Source organism: Diabrotica virgifera, chromosome 5 (genome assembly GCF_917563875.1).
Source record: "Diabrotica virgifera virgifera chromosome 5, PGI_DIABVI_V3a".
NCBI lineage: Eukaryota > Metazoa > Arthropoda > Insecta > Coleoptera > Chrysomelidae > Diabrotica > Diabrotica virgifera.
The window spans coordinates 53715563-53730576 of NC_065447.1; positions in this window are offsets into that span (position 1 = coordinate 53715563).

Below are 15014 nucleotides of genomic sequence, written 5' to 3' on the forward strand. Positions count from 1 at the left end.
ATGATAACATTTTAAAGTAGAAAACTTTAGAATGATATTGCCAATATTTATGAGTTGCGTTCCTGGGACGACTTTACTAAAAGATAGTTCATTCGATTACATGAAATCAACCCCAACGCAAGAATATCCGTCACAAAAAAATCATAGCATGTGATCTGTCTTTAAAAAGACAATCACATGCAACATCAAAGTAAATAAATTATTAGAAGAATTTTTTTACTAAGCAACAACATTTTTGTTTATATTAGTAGTATTTTGTATTTTGACAACGGCACCCGATTTGGGCGTCGAAACGTTAATAAAAATCATTTTTTTTAATAATATTGTGGCTTATTTCCCATTATAAATAGTTAAAATTGTAAAAATTCCACAAGAAAATAGCTTCAGAACAACAATAATTATTCAAGGCACCATAATCCGCCTTGTGAAGGTTATAATAAATATTAGTTTCCAAACTGATATATTGAATATCAAATAATATTAATGCTTCAAGTGAGGGATGATACCTGTCACACGTCATTAAAGCTTCCGCTTTTTTTAGATTTAAATAAGTATCAGAGAAACACAGAGCAAGAATTGGGTCATACTGGTTTTTAAAATAATTATATTGACCTAATCCTAAAAAACTGAATTCGTCACAAAACAAAATTTCAGTATCATTACTTGTATTTTTAGCAGTCGTCTCACCGTCCCAGGCAACCAAACGACGTTTTTATAACGTAGGTAACACGTCATAAAAATTACCAATTGACGTGTTTCTATGACGTAGTACCGACGTTGAAAATCACGTGTATTTGTCTCATCGATTTGACGTCATAATTGTGACGATTTTAAAACGTCTAAAAGGTGACGACTTTTATACGTCGGTAAAATCACGTCTTTAATACTTTCAAAAAGTCACCTTTAGATGTTTCAAAATACCTAGGTAGTATAAACAATAGGTAACATGAAACCTATAGGTCTACGTCCCATGTGTCGATGAAGATATACTACCATTTGTTTAAGATCGCTTGTACATTAAAAGCAATCTAACATTGATTCTGCATAATTGTACCAGCCCTCGCATTATAGAATTTTCACTATTTATATAAGTATACCTACCTACTTACTGTGTCAAAACTGAAAAAACATACAAACTAATAAATAATTTATTAACAAATTACTCGATAAAACTCGATAACACATAATTAGTTCATAACAGAAAATAAACATAACCTCAAACAGTTGTCAAGAAGAATACTGCATTAAACTAACTCGCACTGAGCAAAACGAATACAAATCTCCTAATTAACACGTTTCTTCAACTAAATATCTAAATGAAAAGTCTTATTTTATCACACAAGACACAAACCACGTAAACAATAAATGAGAAATTTCTTATGAAAATTATTTAACGAAATTGTTTGGAGTAATGCAAACAAGCACCTCCCAATTTTGTGACGTCAGACTTAAACGGTCTGAAATAAAAACGTTTTTTAAACGTTATTTTAACGTCATTAATCTTACGTATTTAAAATCACCTACAAAAGACGTCTATATGACGTAATTTTCAAACACGTGTATTTATTCAACCAAAACTGACGTTTCCTCGACGTTATATGACGTCAGTTGGTTGCCTGGGGTCCCATATCAGATTTGGGAGATTATAATCCCCAAATAATACTAGTTTAGAATCTTTATACTTATTCATAATTAGTTTTACAGTATCAATGTGATTGGAATAAACATCCAATCTAGATCTGGGCGGAATGTAGACACAGCCAAAAACATATGCAATTAATAGTAATTCCAGCAAAAACCTGTTCTACATTTGAACTGGCAATTTCCACTAGACAAGAAGTGATATAACTTCTAACTGCAATTAACACTCCACCTCCTCTTGATTTCTCGCTGGAAATATGATCACGGTCCCGACGGTATACGGTATATAAATCACAGAAAACTTCATTACTTTTAATTTCAGGACCAAGCCAACTCTCTGTTAGGAAAATAACGTCCTATGTAGCTGAACAGGATGTCAAATATATGTCCTTTAGCTTCGTACGCAGACCACGCACATTTTGGTAGTAAAGTGATAGACTATTCATACTTATGTTCGCATTTGGAAGTTTTTTGGATTCTGGTGGTTTTGTTCTTTTACCTTTGAAATAAACGTGTTACCATTCTTGTATCGTATTGCCAAGTTTGATTCACCATTTCTTCTACGCCTATCAAGTTCTTCATATAATTTCTTGAGATGATTTCGTTGCATTTGAGTAAGATCTGATTTAATCAATATGCTCGATGGCTTCAACTTATGTTTGTTTTTAAGACATGAAATCCCTGTGGTATTATTTTGAAAAATTACCTTAAGTGGTCTTGGCCTGTCACTACTGCTATTACCACGTCCTACCCTCAAAACCTTAAACTCAGTTGCTCCAACCTCCAGTTTCGTTAGTACTTCTCGAGTATTTGCCTTGTCATGATCTATTCTCTCATTAGTAACCTTAGATTGGCTCTCATCAACATTATAGATTAGTATATTTTTAGATCGACTACTTCTATCTTCTAATTCCAGGAACATATCTTGCTCATCTTTGATAATAGGTACAATTTGATTTCTCATCTCTTCACTTCCATTTCCACACATGGTTTCAATTTTTTCTTGTAACCCTTCAAGTTTCTTTTCTAAAGTTTCAACTTTCGCCTCATTAGATTTTACAGACGCTTTAATTGTTTTTATTGTTGCCTGCACTTCAGTCCTCTGATTTAACAATAGGTTAATTATGTGAACAATAACTACTAGTACATCTTTATTGGTAGTGGTACTTTTCTTTAATAAATTATTTATTTCATCCTTGATTGCAGTTTCACTCTCTACAGCATCCACAGTATTGCACAGTAGACTTGAAAAATCAGCATTGGGCACCTGTTTTCCATTGTCAGCACTTTCTTTTGACACCGAATTTTTCCGGCTATTTGAAGCAGAATTCAAAGATAATCTCTTCACCACCGTCTCTTTGCATACTTTACATTCCCAGTTATGCGATTTAGTTTTGCGAATGTCAGCACAGATTTTTTCATATTCACTTTTAGTCAAACCCGTGCATCCCTTATGGACCCATGAGCAACAAGTGATACACTCAATGGAAATTTGCTTTGGTTTAATCTCCCGGTCACAATAAAAACAAATGCACACACTTGCCATCTTCCAAATATAATGTCTTAATATCTTAATAATCAGTCACCTCAACTCCTGGCCTAATTCTAATTATCTTCAAATAAATTGGTAATGACACAAAAAAAGTCAGATCAGTTTTTAGTCAGTTGTTATCAGTCTTCCTTAATTACTATCAATATAATACTTGCTTAATATTTACAATATTAATGTCAAATCTTATTATATTTTTGAGCTCAACCTTTCATAAGAAAGTCCTGGAATTTTCCTTTTGATAGGTATAAGTTTCTCCTCCAAGTTTAACGTATTTCACAATAAAATCACATATTTTCTGGAGCCCATGTGCACATGTTTACAATCACAGAAAAAATCAAAATGAATAATACAGACGTCAAACTATCAATGGTAATAAACAGAAGAAGTGGAAGATATATCTACCTACCTAGGCCAAGTTCTGAAACTTGAAAATGAGAAGCAATGTGCGGAAATCACTAGAAGAGAAATACTGGTATGGGCAGGATTTGGAAAACTCATGTCGCGTTGCAGGGTTGGTATGTCGAGTTGGAAGGAACTGCACTGGCGAAGCGTCCATGTAACCACTGTTACCATTGGTAACAGTTAAAAATCTTGCAAAGAAATATTTTATGACGATGAATAATTCCATTTATCTATATTTTTACCAATAAAAATATACAGGGTGTCCAGAAATTTTATGACAATTTAACCCAATTCACCTAGTCCGAAAATGCTTCCTAAGGGAGCTAGAGCTCTTTGAAGATGGCGCCATGTAATTAGTTTTTCTTAAATACCTCCACAACGCTTCTATTTAGAAAAACGAAAATTAGTATACGTATTTACTTTCCCGAAATGAATCGATCCCATCCATTGCGAATTTCTAGTACCGGTCATAGGCGTACGTTTTGGGTAGGGCAACGGTTATTTTATTGCATAACTTTTTTGTCTTCAACTTTTAAGCATTTTTGATACTGGATTATTAAATTGTGAGGTATTCTAGTACTAAAAGGTACTCTTACTTTAAGTCGATAGGATACACCGTTTTCTAGAAAAATCGATTTGAAAGTTTTTAGTTTTGGGAATTTGAAAAAAAAAGTTAAAAAAATTAAAAAAAAAACGATGTATTTTACCAACTTAAAGCAAGAGTAACTTTTAGTACTCGAATATCTTATAATTGAATAATCTAGTGTCAAAAACACTTAAAAATTAAAGACAATAAAGGTATGCTATACAATAACTGTTGACCTACCCAAAACGGACGCCTATGACCGGTACTAGAAATTCGCCATTAATGAAATCGATTAATCTCTGGAATATAAATAAATGTACCAGTTTTCATCTTTCTAAATAGTTTTTTTTTAATCTTTTTTTTTAAATTCAAGGAACGAAAAATTTTCAAATCGATTTTTCTAGAAAATGGTTTATCCTATCGACTTAAACTAAGAGTACCTTTTAGTACTAGAATAACTCACAATTAAATAATTCAGAGTCAAAAATGCTTAAAAATTAAAGACAAAAAAGTTAGGCGATAAGATAACCGTTGCCCTACCCAAAACGGACGCCTATGACCTGTACTAGAAATTCGCAATGCATGGAATCGATTCATTTCTGGAAAGTAAATATGTATACCAATTTTCGTTTTTCTAAATAGAAGCGTTCTGGAGGTATTTAAGAAAAACTAATTACATGACGCCATCTTCAAAGAGCTCTAGCTCCCTTAGGAAGCATTTTCGGACTAGGTGAATTGGGTTAAATTATCTTAAAATTATCTGAGGAATCTCCTGTCTTCGTTTATCGGTAGAGTTTCTGGACACCCTGTATATATATTATATTATGTGTTAATAGTACCTAAAATTCAGTAAATAGCCAACTACTCGTAGACACACGAAAATATTGACGAGTTTATGTGACTCAGTTGCACACTGTTACCAGTCTCATTTGTGTTTACAATGAATGGTTATCTCGCTGTCGCTCGGGCGGCTCCGGACCGGCTAGTGTCTGAAAATTTTGAAGGAGCGACGGGCGTAAGCGCGCTGTGTATATCAGTAGGGCTGTTACCAGATTTAAATTTGGTTACAGTACCTATAAAAAGTGTGCGTGCAGTTCACCATGGATGAGTGTCGCTGCGTAATCGATCAACTACTTGAAAATTAATTCTGATTGAAGAAAAAAATGAGATTATTGAAAATGAAAGACCTATTTTAAACAATTTAAAAAAGGAATCAAAAAAAGTAGTTCGATATTTTAAATTTAGTTGCTACAGTGAAAATCCTTGGTTATGTGGTTGCAAGAAAAATAGGCTGTATTGTTGGCCATGTCTTCTGGTTTCTACAGAAAAATGGGTGGACCAGGTTCACGATTTAAATAGTTTTAGAGTTTTAAAAAAGAGACATGAAATTTCTCCGTTACCTACATGTAAGATGTATATGGGCCATTCCACGAACATACGCCTGTTTTGTATTACTTCGACAACGAATATTTTACTGTGCAACATAAGAAGTACAAAAGTAAATGGCGCTAATAATTATTCCAATAAACAACAATGTAATTTGCAATTTACTTTCGTTCTTCTTATTTTGCACAGTAAAATATTCGTTGTCAAAGTAATCCAAAACAGGCGTATGTTCGTGGAATAGGGTAGGTATACCCAATTTGATTCAGTTTGGCAAAACAAGAATCGAACGTTCTCTTAACCAAGCTTTTAAAGCAAATATTGCTTAATGAGTTTGTTAAAAAAAATAGATAGGTATATCCTTAGCACACTTATAATAGATACCGTATGTTTTTTGGCCAAACAAGAATTAGCGTTTTGTGGTCATTTTAAGGGCGACGGCTCTGACATTCGAGCCATGCAATTACAGGGAATTGTTAACATTAATTGCCAAAAAAGATTAAAAATTTTGCCAACATCTAGAAACATCAACTGTTTTTTCGGGAGTTTCAAGTGATATACAAAATTATATTATTGAAGCTATATATACATTTAGCCATATCTTCATTTTTTTAAATAAGTTTTTTTGCATCTGGTTTTGGTTACACTTTAGAAAAAGTCACGCCCACGCGTCGCCACTGAGGAACTGTGTCGAGTTGGGTCTTCTAGGGACGGAAGGGGGAGCCAACTATTGAACCTTAGGAAACATTGACTCAACTCTACTTATAACTTTATTTACAGTTACACGTTACACCATCCATCAACGTAAGTTTACTAAGATGTTGTTTCGCGGGGTAGTCCTTCAGATACCCATCTCGCACGACTGCTAACTAGCATAGTAACGACCTTAATCTTAACATGAATAATAATACTATATTGCCAATATTAATCCCTTTGTGGGCTATTTATATCTTTTTATAATTCGGACTTTGAAAGTAAACGAAACGTGAGTCTCTGCGAGGTTACACAAACAAACTCTGTCAATCAACCTTCGTTTGCGATTGTAGAAACAACATCTTTTGTAACAACCCAATTACTTAAATTATATACATTTTTAGATACATATTATATTATACAGTAAGGGTTTTTTCCCTTACTGTACACTCAGTTGGATACTTAAGAACCGCAAATTATCTCAAAATTTGAGGAGCTAAGTGTTCAACACAACATATGGATGTCAAGTCTTGACCGTAACCAAGGCAGATATGAATAAACTAACTACAACAATATGGTAAATGGTATACGACTGTCAGATAAAAAGAGGAAAAACTGGGTAAGATAAAAAAAAAAGAGAATAAAAATTGCCATACCTACTCAAATGGAGCTTCGCAGACCACACTGTTAGACAAAAGGACTAACGTTGTAACGCTCAAATACAACATTGGAGGCCTTACAAAGGTAGACGACCAAGAGGAAGACCACAGATGAAATGCGTAGATGACATTAAAAAATAGCGGTAACAATGTGGAAGTATACCCCTCACCCCTGTTCAATTGAAACCTATTTTTGGCCAGGTTAGCCTTATAGCCAATAGCACCATGTCCTCGCGTGGAGTCAATCTTCTGCACGACAATGCTCGGCCTCATGCTGCCAGAGTAGTAAAAAAATATACACAATTAAAAAAATGGATTATATAAAAGCATCCACCATAGGGTCCCGATTTATCGCCTTCCGATTTTTACATATTTGAGCCACTGAAAAAGCGTTAAAAGGTAAGTTTATTTAAACTATGATACCTATACAGTCAACAGCTGGGATCCTTCCCTTATATTATTTATTTTCTACTGTATTTCCTTTGATGTTATTATTTTCTTGTGGCATCTGAATGAAATTTACTATTTTAACTAAAAAAAAACAATTTTAGTTCATTTTAACGTTTTGATTTCCAATTTAGAAATCCCATATTAATGTATTTTGAAAACGATATCCGAAATAAAATTCGAAACGTCAAATTAAACATATTTTAAACTAATATTGTGGTTTATTCCCAGTAAAAATAGCAAATTGACAATGTTTGGCTAATAAGCAATTTTTTTAGATATTTAAGTTGCAGTAAACTGCAAAAGTAAGGAAGATACTATAAAAAGGCGAAAACAGCATTTTTGTTTTTTTTTTGAACGATATAAATGAAATCGAAATCAACGATTCACAATTTTTTTTAAAAAGTGAGATAAATAAAATATATCCCCAATGAATCTATCCTCGAGTGAACCCGTGTTCATAAGATAATATGTAAATTTTTAATATGTGATATTTGTGATAAAACAAAACAATAAGAAATTTATTATACATTTAATCTACTGTTACTAATTACTGACATACTAATTCAATAAAATGACTGATTTTTATTTATTTACAAGCTTCTATTAACCAAATGGGATAAAATTATAAATTAATATTTATATATGCTCATATAATTATATATTGAGAAGAGAATTTAAATGCAAATCTGTGAGTATGATCGGAGAAAAAATATATAAATAAACGCTTAGTCAAAAAGAAAGTATGGTTTTTCTCTCCATCAGCTTCAATCTCTCCGTCACCAAAAATAATAACTGCACATATAACCTAATGAAGACCTTTTAAATATGATTGGACCGGAAGGAGTTGATATATATATATATATATATATATATATATATATATATATATATATATATATATATATATATATATATATATACAGGGTGGTTCATCTTATTCGCCTCGGTCTCTGTACAGAAAACCACTTGATATTTAAAAAAAATTTCTTCACAGAAATATACAGGGCCTTTAATACTACAACCTAAAAATAATGTGAATTATACAGGGTGTTCCAAAAAAGAGTGGTATATCAAAGTTATATTTTTTCTTATGGAATGCCCCATATCTGATGACATTATTGAATTGACCTTAAAAAATAAGCTATACTTTCATAAGGGTTCCCTATACCTAAATACAGGGTGTTTTGATTTATTTCGATTTTCATAAAAATGTAAGGTTTTAGAAAAAAATAAATATCTACGAATCTAAGAAGTAGTAACAAATTATTTCTTGGATCTTAATAATAGACTATTTAGCATACTTAAACAGATGCTTATTGCAACAAAATTTCTTACAGGGTGGTCAAAATATGAGATTGTTCTATTAACAAATTCAAGCTGTAATAACTTACTTATTTTAAATAGAACACCCTGTATCTTACTAGTCTATCGCGTAGAAAATTTACTTAGCTTTCAATTTGTACTAGGGTTTCCTATACCTATCTTTTTACAGGGTGGTCAAAATATTAGATTGTTCTATTAACAAATTCAAGCTGTAATAGCTTACTTATTTTAAATGAAACAACCTGTATCTTACTAGTCTATCGAGTAGAAAATTTACTTAGCTTTCAATTCATATTAGGGTTTCCTATACCTATCTCCCTTCATTTTTTAAATATTTAAAGATTTCCTAATTTGTAAGCTTTAAAAATTAGAATTAAGTACCTATGTCGTGGTTATGTACAACACATCACCAACACCGGCAATATACTTAAATATCTTAGTCAAGATAGTTTCATTAATAAAATTCACATTTTTATCATTTAATCACACAGAGTGTTCTTATTTTAAATGACATACTCGATATTCTATTCTTTATAATGGTAAAATCTCTTCAATTCCATGTTAACATTCTCAATACACATGTTATTCTGTAGATATAAATTCCCATGTTATTCTGTAAATACCCATTTTTACATATTTTTGTACAATAGGCTCGTTTTCGTCAAAGTAGCCATTGCATTTAATTGTTTGTAATTGCGATTTAAAGATTCAAACAAAAAGTGGCGTTCTTAAATTTACTTAATAACCGTTGGGTTAAGATATGGAAAATACTTATACGGAATGAAATATAATTTAAATATCTTCCTGAATACGGCATCTAATATAGGGTATGCAGTTTAAAATAAACGTATTATTCAATTTCACATGTAGGCCAAAATCAAATAAAATAAAACAACACTCTGTGTGATTACATGATAACAATGAAAATTTTATTATTAATGACAGTATCTTGTCTTAGTATATTGCCGGTGTTGGTGATGTGTTGTACATAAACACGACAAAGGTACTTATGTAATTTTAATTTTTAAAGCTTACAAATTAGGAAATCTTTAAATATTTAAAAAATGAAGGGAGATAGGTATATGAAACCCTAATAAGAATTGAAAGCTAAGTAAATTTTCTACTCGATAGACTAGTAAGCTACAGGGTGTTCCATTTAAAATAAGTAAGTTATTACAGCTTGAATTTATTAATAGAAAAATCTAATATTTTGACCACCCTGTAAAAAGATAGGTATAGGAAACCCTAATAAAAATTGAAAGCTAAGTAAATTTTCTACGGGATAGACTAGTAAGATACAGGGTGTTCTATTTAAAATAAGTAAGTTATTACAGCTTGAATTTGTTAATAGAACAATCTCATATTTTGACCACCCTGTAAGAAATTTTGTTGCAATAAGCATCTGTTTAAGTATGCTAAATAGTCTATTATTAAGATCCAAGAAAGAATTTGTTACTGCGTCTTAGATTCGTAGATATTTATTTTTTTCTAAAACCTTACATTTTTATAAAAATCGAAATAAATCAAAACACCCTGTATTTAGGTATAGGGAACCCTTATGAAAGTATAGCTTATTTTTTAAGGTCAATTTAATAATGTCATCAGATATAGGGCATTCCATAAGAAAAAATATAACTTTGATATACCACTCTTTTTTGGAACACCCCGTATAATTCACATTATTTTTAGATTGTAGTATTAAAGGCCCTGTATATTTCTGTGAAGAAATTTTTTTAAAATATCAAGTGGTGTTCCGTATAGAGACCGAGGCGAATAAGATGAACCACCCTGTATATATATATATATATATATATATATATATATATATATATATATATATATATATATATATATATATATATATATATATATATTCTTTTATTAAATACAAAACGTTCATATGTTTTATTTCTTCTGGGAGCACAATACTTCTTAAATTCTGATATGACACTATCAAATTTATTAGGTATTTTGATAATTGATATATATATATATATATATATATATATATATATATATATATATATATATCAATTATCAAAATACCAGAACCTAATAAAGGATATAGATATATATCAATGATATATATATGATATATATATCAATGATATATATATATGATATATATATATATATATATATATATATATATATATATATATATAAATATATATATATATATATATATATATATATATATATATATATATATATATATATATATATATATATATATATATATATATATGAGCAATTCCAAACGATTTCGCCGAGTTTTGTGGACGAGGTCCTCGGATTTGTACCAAATTTTAGTATGATATTGTCCCTCATTAAAAAATATTTTCCTGAGAATTATAGGCCCCTAGGTCTCATAGGGCCTGAGATAGGGGTCCTGAAAAGGCCTAAAATTGACCATTAAAAGGTTTTGAGCGTTATTTTTAAAATACGATATCTCGAAAACTTTTGAAGCAAATTCAATTTTTCAAACTGATTTTTTTTTTGTCTTGACGTCTAGTATTCACAACTAAATTTTCAAATTTCTAAATATTGTGCTTAATTTTGGGTAACTCGTTAAGTGCGAAGCAAATTTTGAAAAATTGATATTTTCTTATCTTTTTCATTCTATTGCCAAATTTGAACGCGACGTCGATGGATCTTTTGCAATATTTTATTTTTAAGGTATTAAGGCAAAGTTTAAAATAGTTCTAGGTATATTTTTTATATTGAAAGGCAGAGAAGATATATGCATTTAAGCAGGGCACTTTTTGTGCAAAACAGTGTTTTTTGGAATTTTCAGCCTAGTGCAACTTTTTTCTTCCTATTTTTTTTGGCCTGAAATTTTTTCTGGGAGTAGTTCTCTATATGTGTAATAATCTCTAGGTACGGAATTTCTTGGCCCGGCCCTCTAAGTCTTCGTTTTAAATCCATGAAAAATCAAGATTTTTTGTACTGAGTAACTCAAATTACCTAGTTTTTTAGGTCTCAGTTTAATAGATTCGAATAATATTCCAGGCTGTATGCTCTCCCCCGTTAGGTAAATTATTCCGATTCGTTTTTTTTTGCACAAACAGGATGCCAGGCGGTATCGCGGTCGGAAAATTGTTTAAATAATTTTTTTTAAACAAATTCAAAAAATTAATTTTTTTACTTCAGACAAATTTTTTTTAGTTTCTTTGATTTATTCTGAGCAAAAATGACTTCTTATGATTTTTCTCTAAAATTGATTGTTGTCGAGTTATACGCAATTTAAAATTTGAAAAACGCGAAAATGGGAATTTTCAAGGCTTAATAACTCGGTTAAAATTATTATTATGAAAGTCAGAAAGTAATCAAATCAAAGTTTAAAGCTCTCCCTACAAGATTCTGAAGCAATTTTTGTCTTTATTTTATTACGAAACTGTTATTGTTAATTATCAATAATGAGCGTTGAGCGCGTATGGAGGCGAGTGGTGGGTGCTGGAGAGATACATGCTTAGCGCTCATTGTTATTTCTTTTTTAAATAACAGCTTCGTAATAAAATAATGACAAAAAATTTCTTCAAAATCTTGTAGGGAGGGCTTTAAACTTTGATTTGGTTACTTTGTGACTTTCATAATAATAATTTTAACCGAGTTATTAAGCCTTGAAAATTCCGGTTATTGCGTTTTTCAAATTTTAAATTGCGTATAACTCGACAACAATCAATTTTAGAGAAAAATCACAAAAGATCTTTTTTGCTCAGAATGAATCAAAGAAACTAAAAAAATTTTTCTGAAGTAAAAAAAATTATTTTTTAAATTTGTTTAAAAAAAATTATTTAAACAATTTTCCGACCGCGATACCGCCTGGCATCCTGTTTGTGCAAAAAAAACGAATCGGAATAATTTACCTAACGGGGACGAGCATACAGTTTGGAATATTATTCGAATCTATTAAAGTGAGTCCTAAAAAACTAGATAATTTGAGTTACTCAGTACAAAAAATCCTGATTTTTCATGGATTTAAAAAGAAGACTTAGAGGGCCGGGCCAAGAAACTCCGTACCTAGAGATTATTACACATATAGAGAACTACTAAAAAAAAAAAATTCAGGCCAAAAAAAATAGGAAGAAAAAAGTTGCACTAGGCTGAAAATTCCAAAAAACGCTGTTTTGCACAAAAAGGGCCCTGCTCAAATGCATATATCTTCGCTGCCTTTCAATATAAAAAATATACCTATAACTATTTCAAACCTTGCCTTAATACCTTAAAAATAAGATATTGCAAAAGATCCTTCGACGTCGCGTTCAAATTTGGCAATAGAATGAAAAAGATAAGAAAATATCAATTTTTCAAAATTTGCTCCGCACCTAATGAGTTCCCCAAAATTACGCTTCTTATTTAGAAATTTGAAAATTTATTTGTGAATATTAGACGTCAAGACAAAAAAAAAATCAGTTTAAAAAATTAAATTTGCTTCAAAAGGTTTCGAGATATCGTATTTTAAATATAACGCTCAAAACCTTTAAAAAGTCAATTTTAGGCCTTTTCAGGGCCCCTATCTTAGGCCCTATGAGACCTAGGGGGCTATAATTCTCAGGAAAATATTTTTTAATGAGGTACAATAACATACTAAAATTTAGTACAAATCCGAGGACCTCGTCCACAAAACTCGGCGAAATCATTTGGAATTGCTCATATATATATATATATATATATATATATATATATATATATATATATATATATATATATATATATATACGTCTTCATATCAAGGCGAGATCCGACTAAATCGAGGACAACCCGAGATCCACCAATAAGAAATTAAATTATTGGAGTATATTGTTCATAAGTATCTTTATAATTAACATATTAATCATGGCACACTTAGAGGGGAAAAGATTTTTGTACTTAAATTTTTCTGATAAATTTACAGCGAAACGAGATCCGTCGCTGAAAATAAAGGGGAGGACTTATATACGAAATTTTAGATATTTACCGTTCAACGTGAGATCACACACTGATGCCAGCTCTAAAGACTATTAGTCGAGCGGTTGGAGCTCGTGTTGTATTGTATATTCCCCACGATATAAAGATATATAATGGGCGTAACTTTTAAGTATCGCTTCTTTTGTGTCTTTAAAGTCTACGATTGACCTTTCAGAAAGTCCCTTAGTTTTATTACATACATAAGGGTGTGAAAAAAGAAAAAGAATACTTGACAAATAATAACCATTTAATAATGATAATTATTTGCAATACAATATTTTAAAACTATACATTAATATTCTTAAAAAACACTTACTACGAAACCAAAATGTAATTATTATATTCTTAAATAATACAAATTGTTACAAAATAATTATTTAAATGATTGCTTGTTTTAAAAATACATTACAAGAAAGTAAAATTTTTTATAAATATTATTAAAGTTTAAAAAATAAAATAACTCAATATGTAATTATTATTTGATAGTTAAAAAATGATTTTAAGTAAAATGATTTAAAAGATAAAAAGAAACACACATAATTTTCAGGGTCAACTCCTAATTGAATGAAAATTTGGATTTAGATTCTACCCATCCCCCACTTCAAAGTTGAATTTGTGCCGTTGATTGCTTTTACTTGGAGGGTGAAAAAATATACGTTTAAAATAAGTCCGGAGACAGATCTGACTAAGTTTCAACAACTTTTGTTCTATAGAGTTTTTTTAACTTAGGTACTAGGTTAATTTAGTAGTAGGTACTAGAGTCACTTGCGACTAAAAATATTTACTTTTCAACAAAAAAAAAACACGTTTTTCGGCGGTTTTTCGCAAATACTCAAAAAGTAAGTATTATATCGAAAAAATATTCTTGGAAAAAATGTAGCATATAAAAAAAATGAAAAAATGGTATATTCTTAGTCTATAGAACCAGTAAAAGTAAATTTGTAGCTCATAAAAAAGACGATCTTATTCTTCAAATTCCAAATCAAATATTTTAACGTGATACATAGTACCAAAAAATGAAGCTCTTTTCGGGGAAAACCCATTAAATTTTTTTTAAAGTGTTAACAAAAAGCTTTATTTTATTTTATAAAAGTTATATACGGGTAGGAGAGACAACGGAACGAATTTTCGAACGTTTAAACAGACGACATCCCAGATTTACCAATTTCTGGACAATTGATCCAAAGGCTGGATTCTAACAACGAGACAGTTGTGGATTTTCAAGTTTTCAACGAGAGTTAGAATGAAAAAACATTAGTGAACTCGAGTATGATGGTTTGGAGAATTTGGCTGGTTATATCTGCCATAAATTGAAGGACTCCAGTATTCAATCCGAAGATGTTTCAACGTACACGTGGGTTGATCATTTGAGTAA